The 17,851-nt window shown below is 46.9% G+C and overlaps 2 non-coding genes across 2 annotated transcripts; one reads left to right on the forward strand and one right to left on the reverse strand.

Annotated features, from left to right (window-relative positions):
* The first annotated feature begins 9,064 nt into the window (after positions 1-9,064).
* LOC123458231 lies at positions 9,065-9,171 on the forward strand. The gene has a single exon (XR_006635528.1). It is a non-coding gene; the product is annotated as a U6 spliceosomal RNA (small nuclear RNA).
* An 8,195-nt stretch (positions 9,172-17,366) lies between these two features.
* LOC123457788 lies at positions 17,367-17,501 on the reverse strand. The gene has a single exon (XR_006635157.1). It is a non-coding gene; the product is annotated as a small nucleolar RNA SNORA70 (small nucleolar RNA).
* Positions 17,502-17,851: the final 350 nt, after the last annotated feature.

Consider the following 17,851-nt stretch of genomic DNA (forward strand, 5'->3'; position numbering starts at 1 on the left):
GACCTCCTCTGCCTGTTCCTTGCAGCCTCACTGGGGCAGAGGGGAAGACTGCAACTTTAAGAGCAGCACAGTGCCTTGCGATCTGTGTAAAGGGGGAGTGGGCTTAAAGCCACATGCATGTACACATGTGTGTGCCTGTGGTGTGGTTCCCTTCCCACCACATTTCCAGCCTTTCCAGTTCTCAGTGCAACCTAAGTAAGTACCCTGAGATCTCGGTTGTAGTTCCCACGGAAGCAGGAGCCCGGTACAGCAAACAGCCGGAAGGAGGCTCATTGCCTGCCCCACGCATCTGGCCCCAGAACTGCTACTGGCTTCCCAGTTCTTGACTCCGTGTGTTAGGAGAGGATGGGGTCTCTATGGGACAGAAGGGATCTTTCGGTACCACTCTCACTCTCAACTTGCTCTCTAGCTTGGAAGGAAAGGTGAGGGCAAGATGAGGGTGTGGCGGGCTATAATGTGAAGCTGAGTAGAGGCACTCGAGCTTACAGTGCCCAGGGAGCTAGGGTAAGACCATCCTTTGCTGGGGGCAGTGGGAGGCTCTTGATATGACTTCTACAGCTGAGCCGGGCATGATGGCACACACCTTTCGTCAGGAGGCAGAGGTAGGAGGATCACCATGAGTTCAAGGCCAGCCTGGGACTACAGAATGAGTTCATGAATGCAACAGTCACTTAATGTCTGGAAGGTAGTATGTCAAAGCACTCCTCCTCATCCTCTGGTTTCTCACCACTTTTTTCACAGTGGTCCCTGAGCCTTGGAGGGCATGATAGAGATGTCTCACTTCGTGCCAACCACCCCATTGTCACATCTTCTCAGCTTCTCTAATCGTGAGAGTAGCATTAACATATGTGCATACACATAAATATTTAGAGAGCCTGCGGAAGTTAAAAGAGGAATGGTGATTGGGGGCCTGGCTGGAAGGAGTAATGACAACCCTATAAACCTAGCAAAGATTTTGTTTTTAAGTTTAAAAATAATAATAATTTAAACCACGTATAGTGGTGCACGCCTTTAATCCCAGCACTTGGGAGGCAGAGGTAAGAGGATCACCATGAGGTTGAGGCCATCCTGAGACTACATATGGACTTCCAGGTCAGCCTGGACTAGAGCGAGACCCTACCTTGAAAAACAAAACAAAACAAAACAAAAAAATTAGCTGGGCATGGTGGCACATGTTCTTTAATCCCAGCACTACTTCAAAAAAAATTTTTTTTGACAACTTTTCTCAGCCTTCTTACCAGTTATTTAGTCTTTGCAGTAACCACTGCCCACTGCAAAAAGAAGCTTCTCTGACCAACACTGAGGGCAGAACTAATCTATGGGCATAGACATAAGTTTAGAAGACAGCTTAATGGGTACATCATGTCCAGCTCATGAGACCACAGTAGTGGCTTCCCCTCAGGGGCCTATGACCTTCCCATCTATAAGCTTTGACCAGGATCTCAGCACCAGGAATAAATTGCTTCCCTTGGAGCAGGCCTCAGATTCAATCAGAAAGTAATTGGTTAGCCCCATAACAGTCTCGCCACTATTGCACCAATGGGCACATATTACTTGGCTGGTCAGTAGTATAGCTTGCAAGGTCAACACGTGGGTAAAACTGTTGACGACTTTCTTCCACCAATAGCCTGCACAGCACCATCTGGCAACATGAAAGCTAGCCAGCAGGGAGGAAGCTTCCAATTTTAACTTGATTTCCCTTTACCCTGCAACTGACGCATGTAGTATCTTCTAGTTCTGTGGCAACTAAGAGCAGTGGCAATGGTCTGTATTATTTTGGGAACTGTCACAACCAATAAAGGAGTAAAAGCTTCTTATAGTCACACCAGCAAAGTGCAGCAGGACTTGCCATATACTTCTTGTATATATGTTGATTTGGGGAATTTTCTAAGGCAAAAGCAGGGCCAGGGCTCTATAGCTGGCAGCTGATCCAGGCCACACTGGCATAGCTCTCAACCCTTCACAGCTTCACTCTTGGCACCCACCTCTTCCTCCTGCCAGTGTGTGCAGCACACTTCCCACCACATGGCCCTGGGACCAGCTGTGCCTATGAGTACGGATGAGAGTGTGGATAACTTCACCAGGAGAGGGATGCCAAACACTAACCACGTGGAAGAGGAAGGCGGAGGCTGCAGCCCAGCTGCAGAAGTGCGGGGATCAGCAGAGCCAAGTAGACCACCGGGCCCAGCAATGACAGAGTTGCCTTTGTTTGGCTTGTTGAAGCAAGAGCTCACGCTAGCTGGTGTCCAGCGACCAGGGAGGCACCCAGGTTGGGTAGGCTGAGCCAACTGCGGGCTCTTTGGCTCATTGACTCTCTTCATCCTCACTCAGCCTGGTGGCCTGTCTGAGCCTCTGTCCTTTCCAATGTGGGGCAGAGGATCGTCCTTTCCCACTGAACTTGGGTCCTTCTGACATCAAGACCCTGGGACAGAGAATGTTTGGGAACCTTATCAGGTCATCTCCTAGGCCCTCAGCCTAGGGGTCTAATTTTTCTCACAGAGGTTCCTCACAATGCCGTCTCTAGGACCAGGCTGCATCACGTCACCCCAAGGTCAAGGTCAAGGAAGTTGAGTGGGGCAGGAGCAGAGGAGAGGTTTTTGTTGGCTTGTCCTCTACCCGTGGGGCAGAGTGGACGTGAGAACCAGGGAGGAGAAGCATAAATCCAGCTGAGTCTGACCTTCCCATCTGGCTGCAAAGCCTGTGACCAATGCGCCCAGGACTGGGCTTTTGAAAGCTAGGGAATCTCACCACAGACAGTAATCCTGAGGGCTCCTCTAACTATGGCCATCAGTGTCACCCTTCCCCATGACAATGAGGCCAGTGAAATGGAGGCTGAGATGACCTGGGGAGACCAAATGGTGGAGGGAGGGAGGGCTGGGTGGCATGAGAAAAATCTGATTTGTGGCTTTGAAAGAAAGAAGCAATCAGGGCTGGAGAGATGGCTTAATGGTTAAGGTGCTTGCCTGCAAAGCCTAAGGACTCAGGTTCGATTCCCTAGTTCCCATGTAAACCAGATGCTCAAGGTAGCTCATGCATCTGGAGTTCGTTTGCAGTGGCTGGAGGCCCTGGTGTGCCCATCCTCTCTCTCTTTCTCTCTCTCCCTCTCTCTACCTGACTCTTTCTCTCAAATAAATAAAATTTTAAAAAATAAATAAAAAGAAAAGGGTAATCAGGCAGACGTGGCAGCGCACATCTTTAATCCTAGCACTAAGGAGGCAGAGGTAGGAGAATTGCTATGAGTTCAAGGCCACCCTGAGGCTTTATAGTGAATTTCAAGTCAGCCTGGGCTAGAATGAAACCCTACTTCAGAGAAATCAAAGAGTCGGGCGCAGTGTCATACGCCTTTAATCCCAGCACTCGGGAGGCAGAGGTAGGAGGATAGCCGTGAGTTTGAGCTCACCCTGAGACTACATAGTGAATTCCAGGTCAGCCTGGGCTAGAGCGAGACCCTACCTTGGGGAAAAAAAAAAAGAAAGAAAGAAAGAAAAGAAAAAGGAAATGGGGATGCAGGGAAGGGTGGAAAATAGACACAGCTTTCCTTCATTGCCTCTGCCTCCGCTTTGCTTCCCCATCCCTGGAGGGCCCCAGCTGTCTCAGAGGAATTTTTCAATCAGACAGGAGCAGTGAGCTCGGCACAGATGAGCAGCTGGAGCCTTGAGCAGGAAATAAAGCCCCAGCGTAGCTTAATAATCACACAGGGCTGCTTTGCGTGGGTGGATGGAAAGACGGATTACTCAGAGCCCTGGGGAAGGGCTTGACGCTGGGCTGGAACCTTGGGGCTGGGGGAGGGGAGAACCAGGTGTCCTTATCTGTTTGTTATGGGGTCCTTGGTAGAGCGCGGATTTAGTCACAGGGCTGGGGTCATCCCAACCTGAGGTCTGGTGAAACAGTGACCCACGGAAACTGAAGGCAGGTCATAGGAGCTGCAGGGGCTGGACTGAGGGGAGAGGGGGCGGGGGGGGGGGGCGGGTGTCAAGGGCTTGGAGGGACAACATCATGGAAAATTCCTGAAAATGAGATGCACCCAATATAGTGGGGCCATAACATTGCACCCTAGGCACACAAGTAACTGTGTCCTCCATCTGACATTGGGATCTGTAGGTATTAAAAAAGCTGGAGGGTCCCTTTCTTTTCCAGAGGACGGTATGGCAGAGAACAGTCCAGGGTGAGTGGGGTGATCCAGGGCTCTCTTGGGAGGGTGCTAAGGAGTTGTAAGCTAAGTTTTACCAAGCAGGAGCACAACTGGGGGTTAGGGGAAAAAAAGAAATGCTGTGTTTTTTTTAAAATAATAATAATAATAATAATAAAACAGGGCTGGAGAGATGGCTTAGCGGTTAAGCGCTTGCCTGTGAAGCCTAAGGACCCCAGTTCAAGGCTTGATTCCCCAGGACCCATGTCAGCCAGATGCACAAGGGGGCGCATGCATCTGGAGTTTGTTTGCAGTGGCTGGAGGTCCTGGCACACCCCATTCTCTCTATCTGCCTCTTTCTCGCTCTGTCACTCTCAAAGAAATAAATAATTAACCAAAAAAACTGTACACTTAAAAAAAATAAAACAAAAATATTTATGATATAAACCAACAGCCTACAGTCCTGTCTGGCTCCACCGCCTAGCCCTGCATGGACCACTGCTCTCTGCCTCATGGCTATTCTGCAAGAGTGACCCATGGGTTATCCATATTCCTGAATGTTATGTGTAGCCTGCCATTTCTTTATTTTAAATTTCATGCATTTTAGGTGGTATTTAACAGTAGAATAGGATTACTCCCTTCAGGTTTTCTTTTCTCTCCCTCTCTCTCAATCTCTCTTTTAGGTAGGGTCTCACTCTAGCCCAGGCTGACGTAGAATTCACTATGTAGTCTCAGGGTAGCTTCAAACTCACAGCAATACCTCTACCTCAACCTCTGGAGTGCTGGGCTCAAAGGCGTGTGCCACCATGTGTGGCTCCAAACTGTGGTTAAACTCCTGTTTGCAGGGTAATATACCTTGTGGGTGTATGCTTTTCCTTGCGTTCATCACTGAAGCCTCTATTTTCCTCCCTCATATGTTGGTTTTTCATGATCTTATGAATTCTGTGCAGATGTTCCAAGGCCCTTTCCATCTGGTCCCACACCCAGTTGAGGAGCCCGTGGGATTTCTCCTAGGAGTCTGGATTTGCTGTGCAGTTACCTGGGACTTCTCTTTGCTGTCTTCCAAGCCTTGGGGGATATCCTCTTCCTCAGTTTCCACCTTTGCTTAAACGAAACACGGGCTCTCTGAACTTCTTGAGCAAGGCGAGGAGAAGTGAATGCTCAGGACCTAGCAGGTAATTGTGTTGCAGGTTGAATTCTAGGTTGGAGCTTATTTTCCCCTGAAGTTAGAAGTTTTCCCAATAGCTTCTTTCTTCCGCATGCGTGGGGCAGTCCTGACTCCTGATTCCTCTGTGCCAGGGTTCATGCTGACCACAGTGTCCACTCCTCTGGATGCCTGGCCTGGGCCTCTGCCCCATTTATTGACCCAGTTGCTCCACAGCCCCTTCAGTCTGAAGACTCTGACCCTCTCAGGAAATCATCCGCGTTGACTCCTTCATCATGTCTTCTGCTTTCCTTTCTCCTTTTTCTCTTCTGGAAATTAGGATATTGCAGCTTTTTTTTTTCTAACTTTTTTTTCTTCTAGAGTTCCCTAGCCATATGTTCCAACTCTTTTATTTCTTTAAAAATATGTTTAGAGGGCTGAAGAAATGGCTTAGCGGTTAAGGCGCTTGCCTGCAAAGCCAAAGGATCCAGGTTCGATTCCCCAGACCCATGTAAGCCAGATGCACAAAGTGGCGCATGTGTCTGAAGTTTGTTTGCAGTGGCTGGATGCCCTGACATGCCCATTCTCTTCTCTCTCTCTCTCTTCCTCTCTCTCCCTCTCTTTCTCTTAAATAAATAAATAAAAATGAAAATATTAAAAATATATATACTTTTAGAAGCTGGGTATGGTGGCACACACCTTTAATCCCAGCACTCTGAAGGCTGAGATAGGAGGATTACTGTGAGTCTGAGGCCAGCCTGAGACTAATTCCAGGTCAGCGTGTGTGTGTGTGTGTGTGTGTTTGCCAGAAACATGTGTCCAGCTTCATGTGGGTACTGGGGAATTGAGCTCCAGTCCTGCAGGCTTTGCAAGAAAATGCCTTTAACTACTGAACCATCTTCCCAGTCTCTCTTTTAAAACCTTTTTGTTCTTACGCTTTTTTTATGCTTTTTTTTTTAAGTTTTACTTATTTATTTGAGAAAGTCAGAGAGAGAAACAGGCAGACAGAGAGAATGGGAGTGCCAGGGCCTCCAGCCACTGCAGATGAACTCTAGATGCATGTGCCACCTTGTGCATCTGGTTTACGTGGGTCCTGGGGAATCGAGCCTGGGTCCTTTGGCTTTGTAGGCAAATGCCCTAACCACTAAGCCATCCCTTCAGACCTCTCATGTTGTTTTTTAAAAAATTGTTTTATTTATTTGCAAGGAGAAAGAGAGAGAATGGGCACCCAAGGGCATCCAACCACTGCAAACAAACTCCAGATGCGTGTGCCACTTTGTTCATCTAGCTTTATGTGGGTCCTGGAGAATCAAACCCACGTCATTAGGTTTTGCAGGCAAGCACCTTAACTGCTAAACCATCTCTCCAGCTCTGCTCTTACATTTTTAATTTCCAAAGCTTCTTATCTGCTTATTCCTGTTTTTATTGTATCAACTATGTTTTACAGATGCAAATTTTTCTTATCTCTCCCCAAGAAGATATTAATTATAGACAAGTTTTTTAAAACTGCTAATGAGGGCTAAGGAAATGGCTCAGCAGTTAAAGATGCTTGCTTGCAGCCAGGCACGATGGTGCATGCTTTTAATCCCAGCACTTGGGAGGCAAAGGTAGGAGGATTGAGGCCACCCTGAGACTACATAGTGAAGTCCATGTCAGCCTAAGCTAGAGTAAGACCCTACCTTGAAAAACAAAACCAAACAAACAAACAAACAAAAGATGCTTGCCTGCAAGTCTGCCTGCCCAAACTCAATTCCCAGCACCCACATAAAGCCAAACAAAAACTGGTGCATGCCTCTGTGATTCTGTGATCCTCAAGGCTCCTATAACCATGAGGAGGGGGAGGGCTGGAGCAGAGCCACAAGAATGTGGAAACCCAAAGCTCCTGGGCCAGTAAAACTTGAGCACACACAGCGGCAAAAATGAGAGATCTTGGGCTGAAGAGATGGCTTAGTGGTTAAGACACTTGCCTACGAAACCTAAAGACCCAGATTTGATTTTCAGGTCCCATGTAAGCCAGATGCACAAGGGGGCACAAGTGTCTGGAGTTTGTTTGCAGTGGCTGGAGGCCCTGGTGCAACCATTTTTTCTCTCTCTCTTTCTCCCGCTCTCTGTTTCAAATAAAAATAAAAGGGCTGGAGAGATGGCTTAGCAGTTAAAGTGTTTGCCTGTAAAGCCAAAGGACCTCGGTTCTATTCCCCAGGACCCACATAAGCCAGATGCATAAGGGGGCACATGCGTCTGGAGTTTGTTGGCAGTAGCTGAAGGCCCTGGCACGCCCATTCTGTCTCTCTCTGTCTGTCTCTCCTTTTCTCTCTCTCTCAAATAAATAAATAAAAATAAAGTTAAAAAAATAAAAATAAAAATGAGAGATCCTGTCTCAAAAAAAGAGAGACAGGGGTTAGAAAATGGTTCAATGGTTAAAGGCACTTGCTTGGAAAGGTGGGTGGCCCAGGGTTCAATTCTCAAGCCACCCACGTGAACCAGATGCAAACAGTGACACAGGTGTCTCCCATGCATCTACAGTGGCCAGAGGCCCTGGAGCATGTGTGCAAGTGAACACATAAATAAGTAAGTAAGTAGACATGTTTTGAAAGTAGGCGGAAGGAGAGGACAAACATCTTGAGGTTGCTCTCTGACTTCCACATATGCGCCCGTGGCGTACGCGTGGTCTCAGCCTCATGCAGAGAAGCTTCTCTTTGCAGTAGGTGGCGGTTGATACAGAGATGCAGAACTGGTCAAAGTGCCTGGAATTAAGTGACTACTGAGTGTCCAACCCTAAATGGGGGCATCTCCGTCACCTTCTTGCAGGCTCAGGCAACATCACAGAAGAGGTGGAAGGAAAAGTCTGTAAGAGCTGGAGGATGGAGAGGAGTGATGCAGAACAGTGTCTTCTAGACATGGCCAGGCCTGGCCATTGTCCTCGCAAGCTTACACAACAAGCTGCATTCACCTGCACAAGGCTGGGCCTGTCCACCCTCCCCCAGGGTGGCAGAAGGGCTCTGAGACCACCCCCATCCCAGAGGAGCTATTGGATGCTGATGCTTTCTGGGAGAGGGAGTGTCATGTTCTTCAGTGGGGTAGCCTCTGGTAAGTGGCCCTTGCTCCAGTAAATAGCTCCCTACCCATGTTCATGCGAGTAACCCTAATTACTCTTAGGCACAAGACCTGCATAGTATGAGGGGGAAATGATGGCATGAACATAGAAGAGGTGGCTGGAGAGATGGCTTAGCAGTTAAAGCACTTACCTGTGAAGCCAAAAGACCCAGGTTCGATTCTTCAGGTCTCGTGTAAGCCAGATGCACATGGTGTGGTGCCTGCATCTGGAGTTCATTTGCAGTGGCTAGAGGCCCTGGCTTGCCCATTCTCTCTCTCTTTTTGTCTTCCTCTGTCTCTAACAAATAAATAAATAATAAATTAATAAATAAATAGAAGAGGGCTGGAGCAATGGTTTAGCCATTAAGGCACTTGCCTGCAAAGCCAAAGGACCCAGGTTCAATTCCCCAGGACCCACATTAGCCAGATGCACAAGGGGGCGCATGCATCTGGAGTTCATTTGCAGTGACGGGAGCCCTGGTGTGCCCATTCTCTCTCGCGCTCGTTCTCTTGCTCTTTCTCTCTCTCTGACACTAATAAAGAAATAAAAATTAAAAAAAAAATAAATAGAAGAGGGACTAGTTAGAAAGAAGAAGGGTTCAGTGGAGGGGAAACAAAAGGGGATGGTGAGAGGGAATTATAATTAGGGTACATCATGTATATAAGTGGAAGTTGTCAATAAGCAGTTAAAAAATTCCATGCTGGCTTCAGCAGCACATATACTAAAACTGGAATGATACAAAGAGGATTAGCATGGCCCCTGTGCAAGGATGACATGCAAATTTGTGAAGCATTCCATATTATATATACATTCCATTGGTTCATCAAGCCATCCCAACACAGCCACTGGAAAGGAGTTACAGTGAAGCTTCTAGCTTGTCCCTCCTTTCACTGTCTGTAGCCTCAGCATCCTACCCACCCCACAGGGCTGCTAAGAGGCCAAAGGACATTTGTATTCAACGTAATTTACAGCACATTGTAGATGCTTCATATGCTGACAGCCATCAAACCCCAGCTCTCCACAGCGCCTTCCCACTTGTCCAGCTCCCTCTCCTCTAGGGCTTAGGGGAGGGAGAGAGTCAGCCCCCTCACTGGCTATGACAGGTCACAATCAAGATGGGAAAAGCGTGGTAGCGCATGCCTTTAATCCCGGCACTCAGGAGGCAGAGGTGGTATGATCTCTGTGAGTTCGAGGCCAGCCTGAGACTATAGAGTGAATTCCAGGTCAGCCTGGGCTATTGTGAGACCCTACCTCAAAAAAAAAGACGGGTAAAGAGATAGCACCACGCTTAAGTCTCTCTCGAGACCCACAAGGGTCTTTCCACCAGCAGGGACCCTCGAGGTGAGGAGAGTAAGAATCAGGTGCAGGACCCCCGCCTCGTGGGCGGCTGTGCCCACTGGCTGTGATTTAGAACATGCTGCTTGCCCTCCTGGGTCCTGGTTTCCTTCTATGTCCTGGCCCCCTTGCCTCCCACGCTGACGTGGACACTGGCAGATGACCCTTGTCCTCTCCGCCGTGCCTGTCCGTTGGACGCTCTCCACCCACTCGCTGTGTCATTACTGGACTCGAGGGTCCTGCCCTGTAATTTATCACAGACTTTGGCTCCCGACTTGCAGATTTCCTCCAGGCTGTGCCTGTTGCGATTCTCCCCGATGACATCACCAACCACGCAGACGGTGACCCAGCTGTACCCTGACCTCCCAGTTCCTTAGATACCCCAACAGCCTCGCCCCTGCACTACTTCACGTCCAGTTCTGCACTTGTCATCATGGCTCCTGCTCCTCCTCTACATTAGCAAATGCCCCAGGCCCCGCCCCAGGCCCCGCCCCCAGCTGTGGCTCCGCTGTTTCCACCGCCCCTGCGGCTTTCTCATTGCCGTGGCCTTTGCTGTCTTCCAGTTCAGCTGTCATGACTTCTCTCCTTGACCTTCTGAAGACCCATAGTTCTTTGTTTCAACTTTTAAAATTTATTTTTTGGTTTTTTTGAGGTAGGGTCTCACTCTAGCCCAGGCTGACCTGGCACTCACTCTGGAGTCCCAGGCTAGCCTGAAACACACAGTGATCCCGCTACATCTGCCTCCCAAGTGCTGGGGGTTTAAAGGCGTGTGCCACCACACGCGGCTTTTTTAGTAACAACTTTCATAAATATAAACAATATACGATGACCATAATTCCCTCCCACCACCCTCCCTTTCCCCCTCCCAAATCCCCCTCCACTGAATCCCTTCTTTCCAACTAGCCTTCTTCTATATTGATTCCATCACCGTTAGCCAGTTACAGTTGTACTTAGTGTGGTGACATGCATGTAATCTCATGACTTGAGAGGCTGAAGCAGATCATGAATCTGAGAACAGCCTGAGCTATATACAGAGTGAGTTCTAGGTCAGTCTAGGCTAGAGTAAAACCATGGCTGAGAACAAACAAACAAAAAAAAAAAGAATCATCAAGGGGCTGGAGAGATGGCTTAGCGGTTAAGGTGTTTGCCTGCAAAGCCAAAGGATGTCTGTTCGATTTACCTGGACCCATGTAAGCCAGATGCACAAGGGGGCACATGTATCTGGAGTTCGTTTGCAGTGGCTGGAGACCCTGGTGCACCCATCCTCTCTCTCAAATAAATAAATTAATTAAATATTTTTTTAAAAAAAACCAAAACCAAAACAAAACAAAACAAAAAGCCAGGTGTGGTGGCTCACACATTTAACCCCACTACTTAGATACTTGGAAGGCAGAGGTAGGAGGATTGCCATGAGTTCCAGGCCACCCTGAGACTACAAAATGAATTCCAGGTTGGCCTGGGCTAGAGTAAGACCCTACCTCAAAAAAACAAAAGAGATAAAAATAAAAATCTTGCTGGAAAGATGGCTCAAAGCTGGGCATGGTGGTGCACACCTTTAATCCCAGCATTTGGGAGGCAGAGGTAGGAGGATCACCGTGAGTTCAAGGCCACCCTGAGACTACATAGTTAATTCCAGGTCAGCCTGGACCAGATTGAGGCCCTACCTTGAAAAAAAAAAAAAAAAGAGAGAGAGAGAGAGAGAGAGAGAGAAAGATGGCTCAATAGATAAAGGAACTTGCTTGAAAGCCTTCCAGGCTAGGGTTCAAGCCAGACATAAGACCTGATATTTGTTTGCAGAGGCAAGAAACCCTGCCCCCACCATGTTTACAAAAAAATATTTTTTTAAAAAAGAAAAGTCTTATAGGGCTAGAGAGATAGCTTTGGTTAAGGCATTTGCCAACAAAGCCAAAGGATCCAGGTTTGATTCCCCAGTACCCACGTAGAGCCGGATGCACAAACTGGCACATGCATCTGGAATTCATTTGCAGCAGCTGGAGGTTCTGGTGTGTCCATTCTCTTTCTGTCTCTCTTGTCTTTCTCTCTCTCTCCTTCTCCTTGCTTGTAAATAAATAAATAAAACATATTTAAAAAGAAAAAAGTCTTCTTTCAGCCAGGCGTGGTGGAGTACACCTTTAATCCCAGCACTGGGGAGGCAGAGGTAGGAGGACTGCACTGAGTTCGAGGCCACCCTGAGACTACATGGTGAATTCCAGGTCAGCCTGGGCTAGAGTGAGACCCTACCTCAAAGCACAAAACAAAACAACAACAACGAAAGTTCTTCTTTTCCTTTTGCTCAGGTTCTAAATTCCTATGTTCCTCATCTCTGACCCAGCCTCTAGGTGAAGCAAGGCACACACCTCATATTGCCCCTTTATCTGTGTCCAAGCAGCTGGGTCCTCCCATGTCATTAGGGGAGTCCGAATAGGTCAGGGTGGTTTCCTGTGCAATCCTGAGCTCCTGCCACTTCATGTCTTTAGCCTCTACAGACCCCTGTCATTTCCAGGGTCAGCTCTTTCTGTTTTCCATAACTCAGACCATCACCATTTTCCTCCAGCCTCCAAGCCCCTACCATCCTCATCCTTCAGAAAAATGTCTTTGCAGCCGCCAAGTCGGAAGACCCCTAAGTTCCAATACCAGGCAAATAAACAACCCCACATGCCTTGCTGCCTTCCTTCCTCCAGCTTCCCCCTGTCCCCAGCCTGTGGAGGGGCAGCAGCCTTCCTTCCAGTGTTGCCTAATCCTATGTGGAGTGGAATGATTAGCCCTGCCTCTCCCTCCCATTGTGAGTAGAGAGAGAGAGGGAGACCCACCTTCTCAGAATGGTGACCTATATTGCTTTACATCTTATCTCGGTCATTCTGAGCTACTATAAGAGATGGCTTAGCGGTTAAGCGCTTGCCTGTGAAGCCTAAGGACCCCGGTTCGAGGCTCGGTTCCCCAGGTCCCACGTTAGCCAGATGCACAAGGGGCACACGCGTCTGGAGTTCGTTTGCAGAGGCTGGAAGCCCTGGCGCGCCCATTCTCTCTCTCTCTCCCCCTCTATCTGTCTTTCTCTCTGTGTCTGTCTCTCTCAAATAAATAAATAAATAAAAATTAAAAAAAAAAAAGAAGCCGCCTTAAACTGGATGGCTTATAAATAACATAATGAGTTATAGTTATGACAGCCGAGAAGCTTAAAATATCAAGGTGCCAAACAGGACCTTTTATTGTATCTTATGTAGTCAAAGGGCCCTAATGACTATCACAGGAGGGAGGTGGTTAGGACTTCAACCAATGAATTAGAGAGACACAAACATTCAAAACATGCATACTGCCCATCATTCTTAAACCCATCCCTGTCTGGATTGCCACCTGTCTGAATCATCAAAAAGTTCCCAGGCTGGAGAGGTGGCTTAGCGGTTAAGTGCTTGCCTGTGACGCCTAAGGACCCCGGTTCGAGGCTCGATTCCCCAGGACCCATGTTAGCCAGATGCACAAGGGGGCGCACGCATCTGGAATTCGTCTGCAGCGGCTGGAAGCACTGGCGTGCCCATTCTCTCTCTCTCTCTCTCTCTGCCTCTTTCTCTGTCTGTTGCTCTCAAATAAATAAATAAAAATAAACCAAAAAAAAATTTTAAAAAAAAGTTCCCACCATGAGCACCAAAGGCCTAAAGATTGTCAGCATTATTGCCAAAGTCCCATATGATCTTGGAGCAGGGCCCCATCATCTGAGGTATGGGGACATTGCTGCTTCTCTCTCTCTCTCTCCCTCCCTCTTTATTATTATTTATTTATGTATTATTTATTTTGGTTTTTCAAGGTAGGGTCTCACTCTAGCCCAGGCTGACCTAGAATTCACTATGGAGTCTCAGGGTAGCCTCGAACTCACAGCAATCCTACCTCTGCCCCTACCTCTGCCTCCCGAGTGCTCTCTTTTATTTTGATGTCATCATTTTTCCTCCTATTATGAGGGTCCATTGTAGATAGTACTAGACATTGTGAGGTCAGGGATATCCAGGTCATTGTGTGTCTGGAAGAGTACATTATAAGCAGTTCTACCCTTCTCTTGGCTCTTATATTCTTTCCAGCACCTCTCCCTAATGGAACCTGAGCCTTGGAGGGTATAATAGAGACGTTTCAGTGCTGAACACTCCTCTGTCACTTCTTCTCAGCACTATGGTGCCTTTTGAGTCATCCCAGAGTTTGCTGCCGTCTGAAAAGAGAAGCTTCTCTAACCAAAAGTGAGAGAAGTGTTAATATGAGTATGAACATTAAGGAAAGTGCTTAGTGGGCAGCATGGTGAGATAACATGAATTTAGCCAGACACCAGAAGGTGTTACACCCTAGGGCTCATGACCTGGCCCGTCGTAGGTTTTCATTATGAGGCATGTATTCCCTCCTGTGGAGCAGACCTCCAGTCCAATTAGAGAGCTGGTTTCCCCCATTTCAGACATGTCACTATGGCATCCATTGGCTCATTTGGCCTTTGTATTAGTCAGGGTTCTCTAGAGGTGTGGTGGTACACACCTTTAATCCCAGTACTCAGACAGAGTCCTTAGGATATATGGCTAGGAGTGGTATAGCTGGGTCATGTGATAACCTATTTCTAGATGTCTCAGGAACCTCCACATACTTCTGCAATTGCTGTATCAGATTATATTCCCACCAACAGTGTAGAAGGGTTCCTCCTTGTTCGCATCCTTGCCAGCATTTATTGTCATTTGTTTTCTTTTTTTTTTTTGGTTTTTTGAGGTAGGGTTTCACTCTAGCCCAGGCTGACCTGGAATTCACTATGGAGTCTCAGGGTGGCCTCGAACTCACGGCGATCCTCCTACCTCTGCCTCCCAAGTGCTGGGATTAAAGGAGTGCGCCGCCACGCCTGGCTCATTTGTTTTCTTGATGGGAGCCATTCTCACAGGAGTGAGATGGAATCTCAAAGTAGTTTTAACTTGCATTTCCCTGATGGCTAAAGATGTAGAACATTTTTTAGATGTTTATATTTGGGAACTCTCTATTGAGTTCCATAGCCTTTTTTTTTTTTTTCTTTTCTTTTGGTTTTCCAAGGTAGAGTCTCTCTCTAGCTCAGGCTGACCTGAAATTCACTGAGTAGTCTCAGGGTGGCCTTGAATTCATGGGCATCCTCCTACCTCTGCCTCCCGAGTACTGGAATTAAAGGCGTGCGTCACCACGCCCGGCTCCCAAGATCCATGTTTTAGTTAAATTGTTTGATTTCTTATTAGTTTATTGAGTTCTTTGTATATTTTAGATATTAATCCTCTGTCAGATGTATAACTGGCAAAGATTCTCTCCCATTCTATAGGTTGCCTCTTTGCTCTATTCAGTGTACTTTGCTATACAAAAGCTTTGTAATTTCATGAGGTCCCAGTGGTTGATTAGTGGTTTTATTTCCTGAGCCACTGAGGTTATATTCAAAAAGTCATTGCCTGTGCTAGTATGTTGAAGGGTTTCCCCCTACTTTTTCCTCTAGCAATTTCGGAGTTTCAGGTCTTATATTAAGGGCTTTGATCCATTTGGACTTAATGCTTATACATGGAGAGAAGTAAGGATTAATTTTCATCTTTCTATAGCTATATATCCAGTGTTCCCAGCACCATTTGTTGAGGAGGCTGCCTTTTCGCCAATGAATATTTTTAGCATTTTTGCTGAAAATCAGATGGCTGTAGCTGCCCAGACTTACATCTGGGTCCTCTATTCTGTTTCATTGATCTACATGTCTGTTTTTGGTACTATAGCTATGTAATATAGGTTAAAATTGAGTATGGTGATACTATCAGCCTTATTTTTGTTGCTCAAAATTGTTTTGACTATTTGAGGTTTTCTGTGCTTTCAAATTAACTTTAGGATTGTTTTTTGTGTTTTCATGAAGAATGCCATTGGAATTTTGGGGATTGTATTAAATGTGTAGATTGCTTTTGTTAAGATTGCCATTTATTTTTTATTTTTTATTTTTCTAGGCAGGGTATTGCTCTAGCCCAGGCTGACTTGGAATTCACTATGTAGTCCCAGGTGGCCTTGAACTCACCTCCTATCACTGCCTCCTGAGTGCTGGGATTAAAGGTGTGCGCCACCACACCTGGCTAAACTTGCCGTTTTCACAAAATTGATTCTTCCAATCCAAGAACATGAGATGTCTTTCCATTTCCTAGCGTCTTCTGCAATTTCTCTCTTGGGTGTTTTAAAGTTTTCATTGTAGAGTTCCTTTGCTTCCTTGGTTAGGTTTATTCCAAGGTATGTTAATTTTTTGGAGGCAATTGTGAATGAGAGAGATTCCCTGATTTCATCCTCAACATGTTTGTTGTTAGAATATAGGAAGGATACCAATTTCTTTTTTTTTAATTTATTTTTCTTTATTTATTAGAGAGGGAGAGAGAGAGTGAGGCATGCCAGGGCTTCCAGCCACTGCAAATGAACCCCAGATGCATGCGCCTCCATGTGCATCTGACTTATGTGGGACCTGGAGAATTGAACCTGGATCCTTAGGCTTCACAGGCATGCACCTTAACCGCTAAGCTGTCTCTGCAGCCCAGGATACTAATTTCTGTGTGTATATTTTGTATCCTGACATGTTACTAAAAGTGTTTATCAGTTCTAAAAGTTTGCTGGAAGAGTCTTTAGGGTCATTTATATATAGGATCATATCTGCAAACAATGATAATTTTATCCCTTCCTTTCCAATTTGCATTCCTTTTATCTGTCTCTTGCCTTGTTGCTATGGATAAGACTTCCAATACTATATTAAATAAGAGTGGAGACAGTGGACACCCTTGTTCCTGATCTTCAAGTTTTCCCCATTTATAATTATGTTGGCTGTAGATTTGTTTGAGAGGAATAGCTAAAGTCTGTTTTTTTTTAAAAATTATTTATTTATTTATTTGAGAGCGACAGACACAGAGAGAAAGACAGATAGAGGGAGAGAGAGAGAACGGGTGCGTCAGGGCTTCCAGCCTCTGCAAACGAACTCCAGATGCGTGCGCCCCCTTGTGCATCTGGCTAACGTGGGACCTGGGGAACCGAGCCTCGAACCGGGGTCCTTTGGCTTCACAGGCAAGCGCTTAACTGCTAAGCCATCTCTCCAGCCCCCTGATGATTTTTTTTTAAGGTTTTGTTGTTGTTGTTTTTCAAGATTTATTGAGTGTAGTTGGTAAGGTATGAGCAATGGAAGCTCATGAGTGCAGAGCTCACCCCTTGTGCAGGGGGCCACAACTGGGGATACATTTGACCCACAGCCATCAGGGATGAGCCACTTCTCAGCTAACACATCTTGAAATTCATCTGCATTGAACTTGGTGAAGTCCCACTTCTTCTTCTTTTTTTTGGGGGGGGGGTAGTTCTAGGTAAGATCTTACTCTAGCTAAGGCTGACCTGGATCCTGGATGTCACTATGTAGTCTCAGGGTGGCCTTGAATTCTCGGTGATCCTCTTAAAGGCAAGTCCCACTTTGAGATATAAATCTTCTGGGGTTCAGGAAATTTGAACTTGGCTCTGTGTGGGCGTCGATCACAAGTTCCTTATTGTGCAGCTTGGTGCGAGCAGATGGACATGACAATGTGGCCAGTGTGAGCCCTGGCCACTGTGCCCTGGGGCTTCCCAAAAGCACCCCGCATACCTGTCTGGAGCCTAGACTGGGAATAGCATGAGATTAGAATTGCGAATATTCACCTGAAAACTGTCTCCAAGGCCCCTTAGAGCCACCTGTACAAGCAGCAGGTTTTATACGCTACCAAGGAGGCTGCTGTCTGCAGCCACTGCACACTGGACCCCCATGAGGAAAGGAACCTGGTCAGTTGAATAGGCTGCAAAGTTAAAGGGGTTTTATTATTATTGTTGTATTTATTTACTTGGGAAAGAAAGAGAGAGAGAGAGAGAGAGAATATGGGTGCACCAGGTACTCCAGCCACTGCAAAGAAACCCTCAATGCTTGTGCCACCTTGTGCATCTGGCTTACGTGGGTACTAGGGAATCGAACCTGGGTCCTTAGGCAAGCCCCTTAACTGCTAAGCCATCTCTCCAGCCCAAGTCCTGAAGATTTTATTGCCTGAACTTCTTTCAAGACCTTCCCTATTCAATAAGCCCACTGATCCCTGTCCAGCTAGCTGCAGGGCCATGATCTTCCATCCGGCACTGGTCACACTGTCTTGGACGCGTGCCA

The sequence above is a fragment of the Jaculus jaculus genome, chromosome 1 (assembly GCF_020740685.1).
Source record: "Jaculus jaculus isolate mJacJac1 chromosome 1, mJacJac1.mat.Y.cur, whole genome shotgun sequence".
In the NCBI taxonomy this organism is placed as follows: domain Eukaryota; kingdom Metazoa; phylum Chordata; class Mammalia; order Rodentia; family Dipodidae; genus Jaculus; species Jaculus jaculus.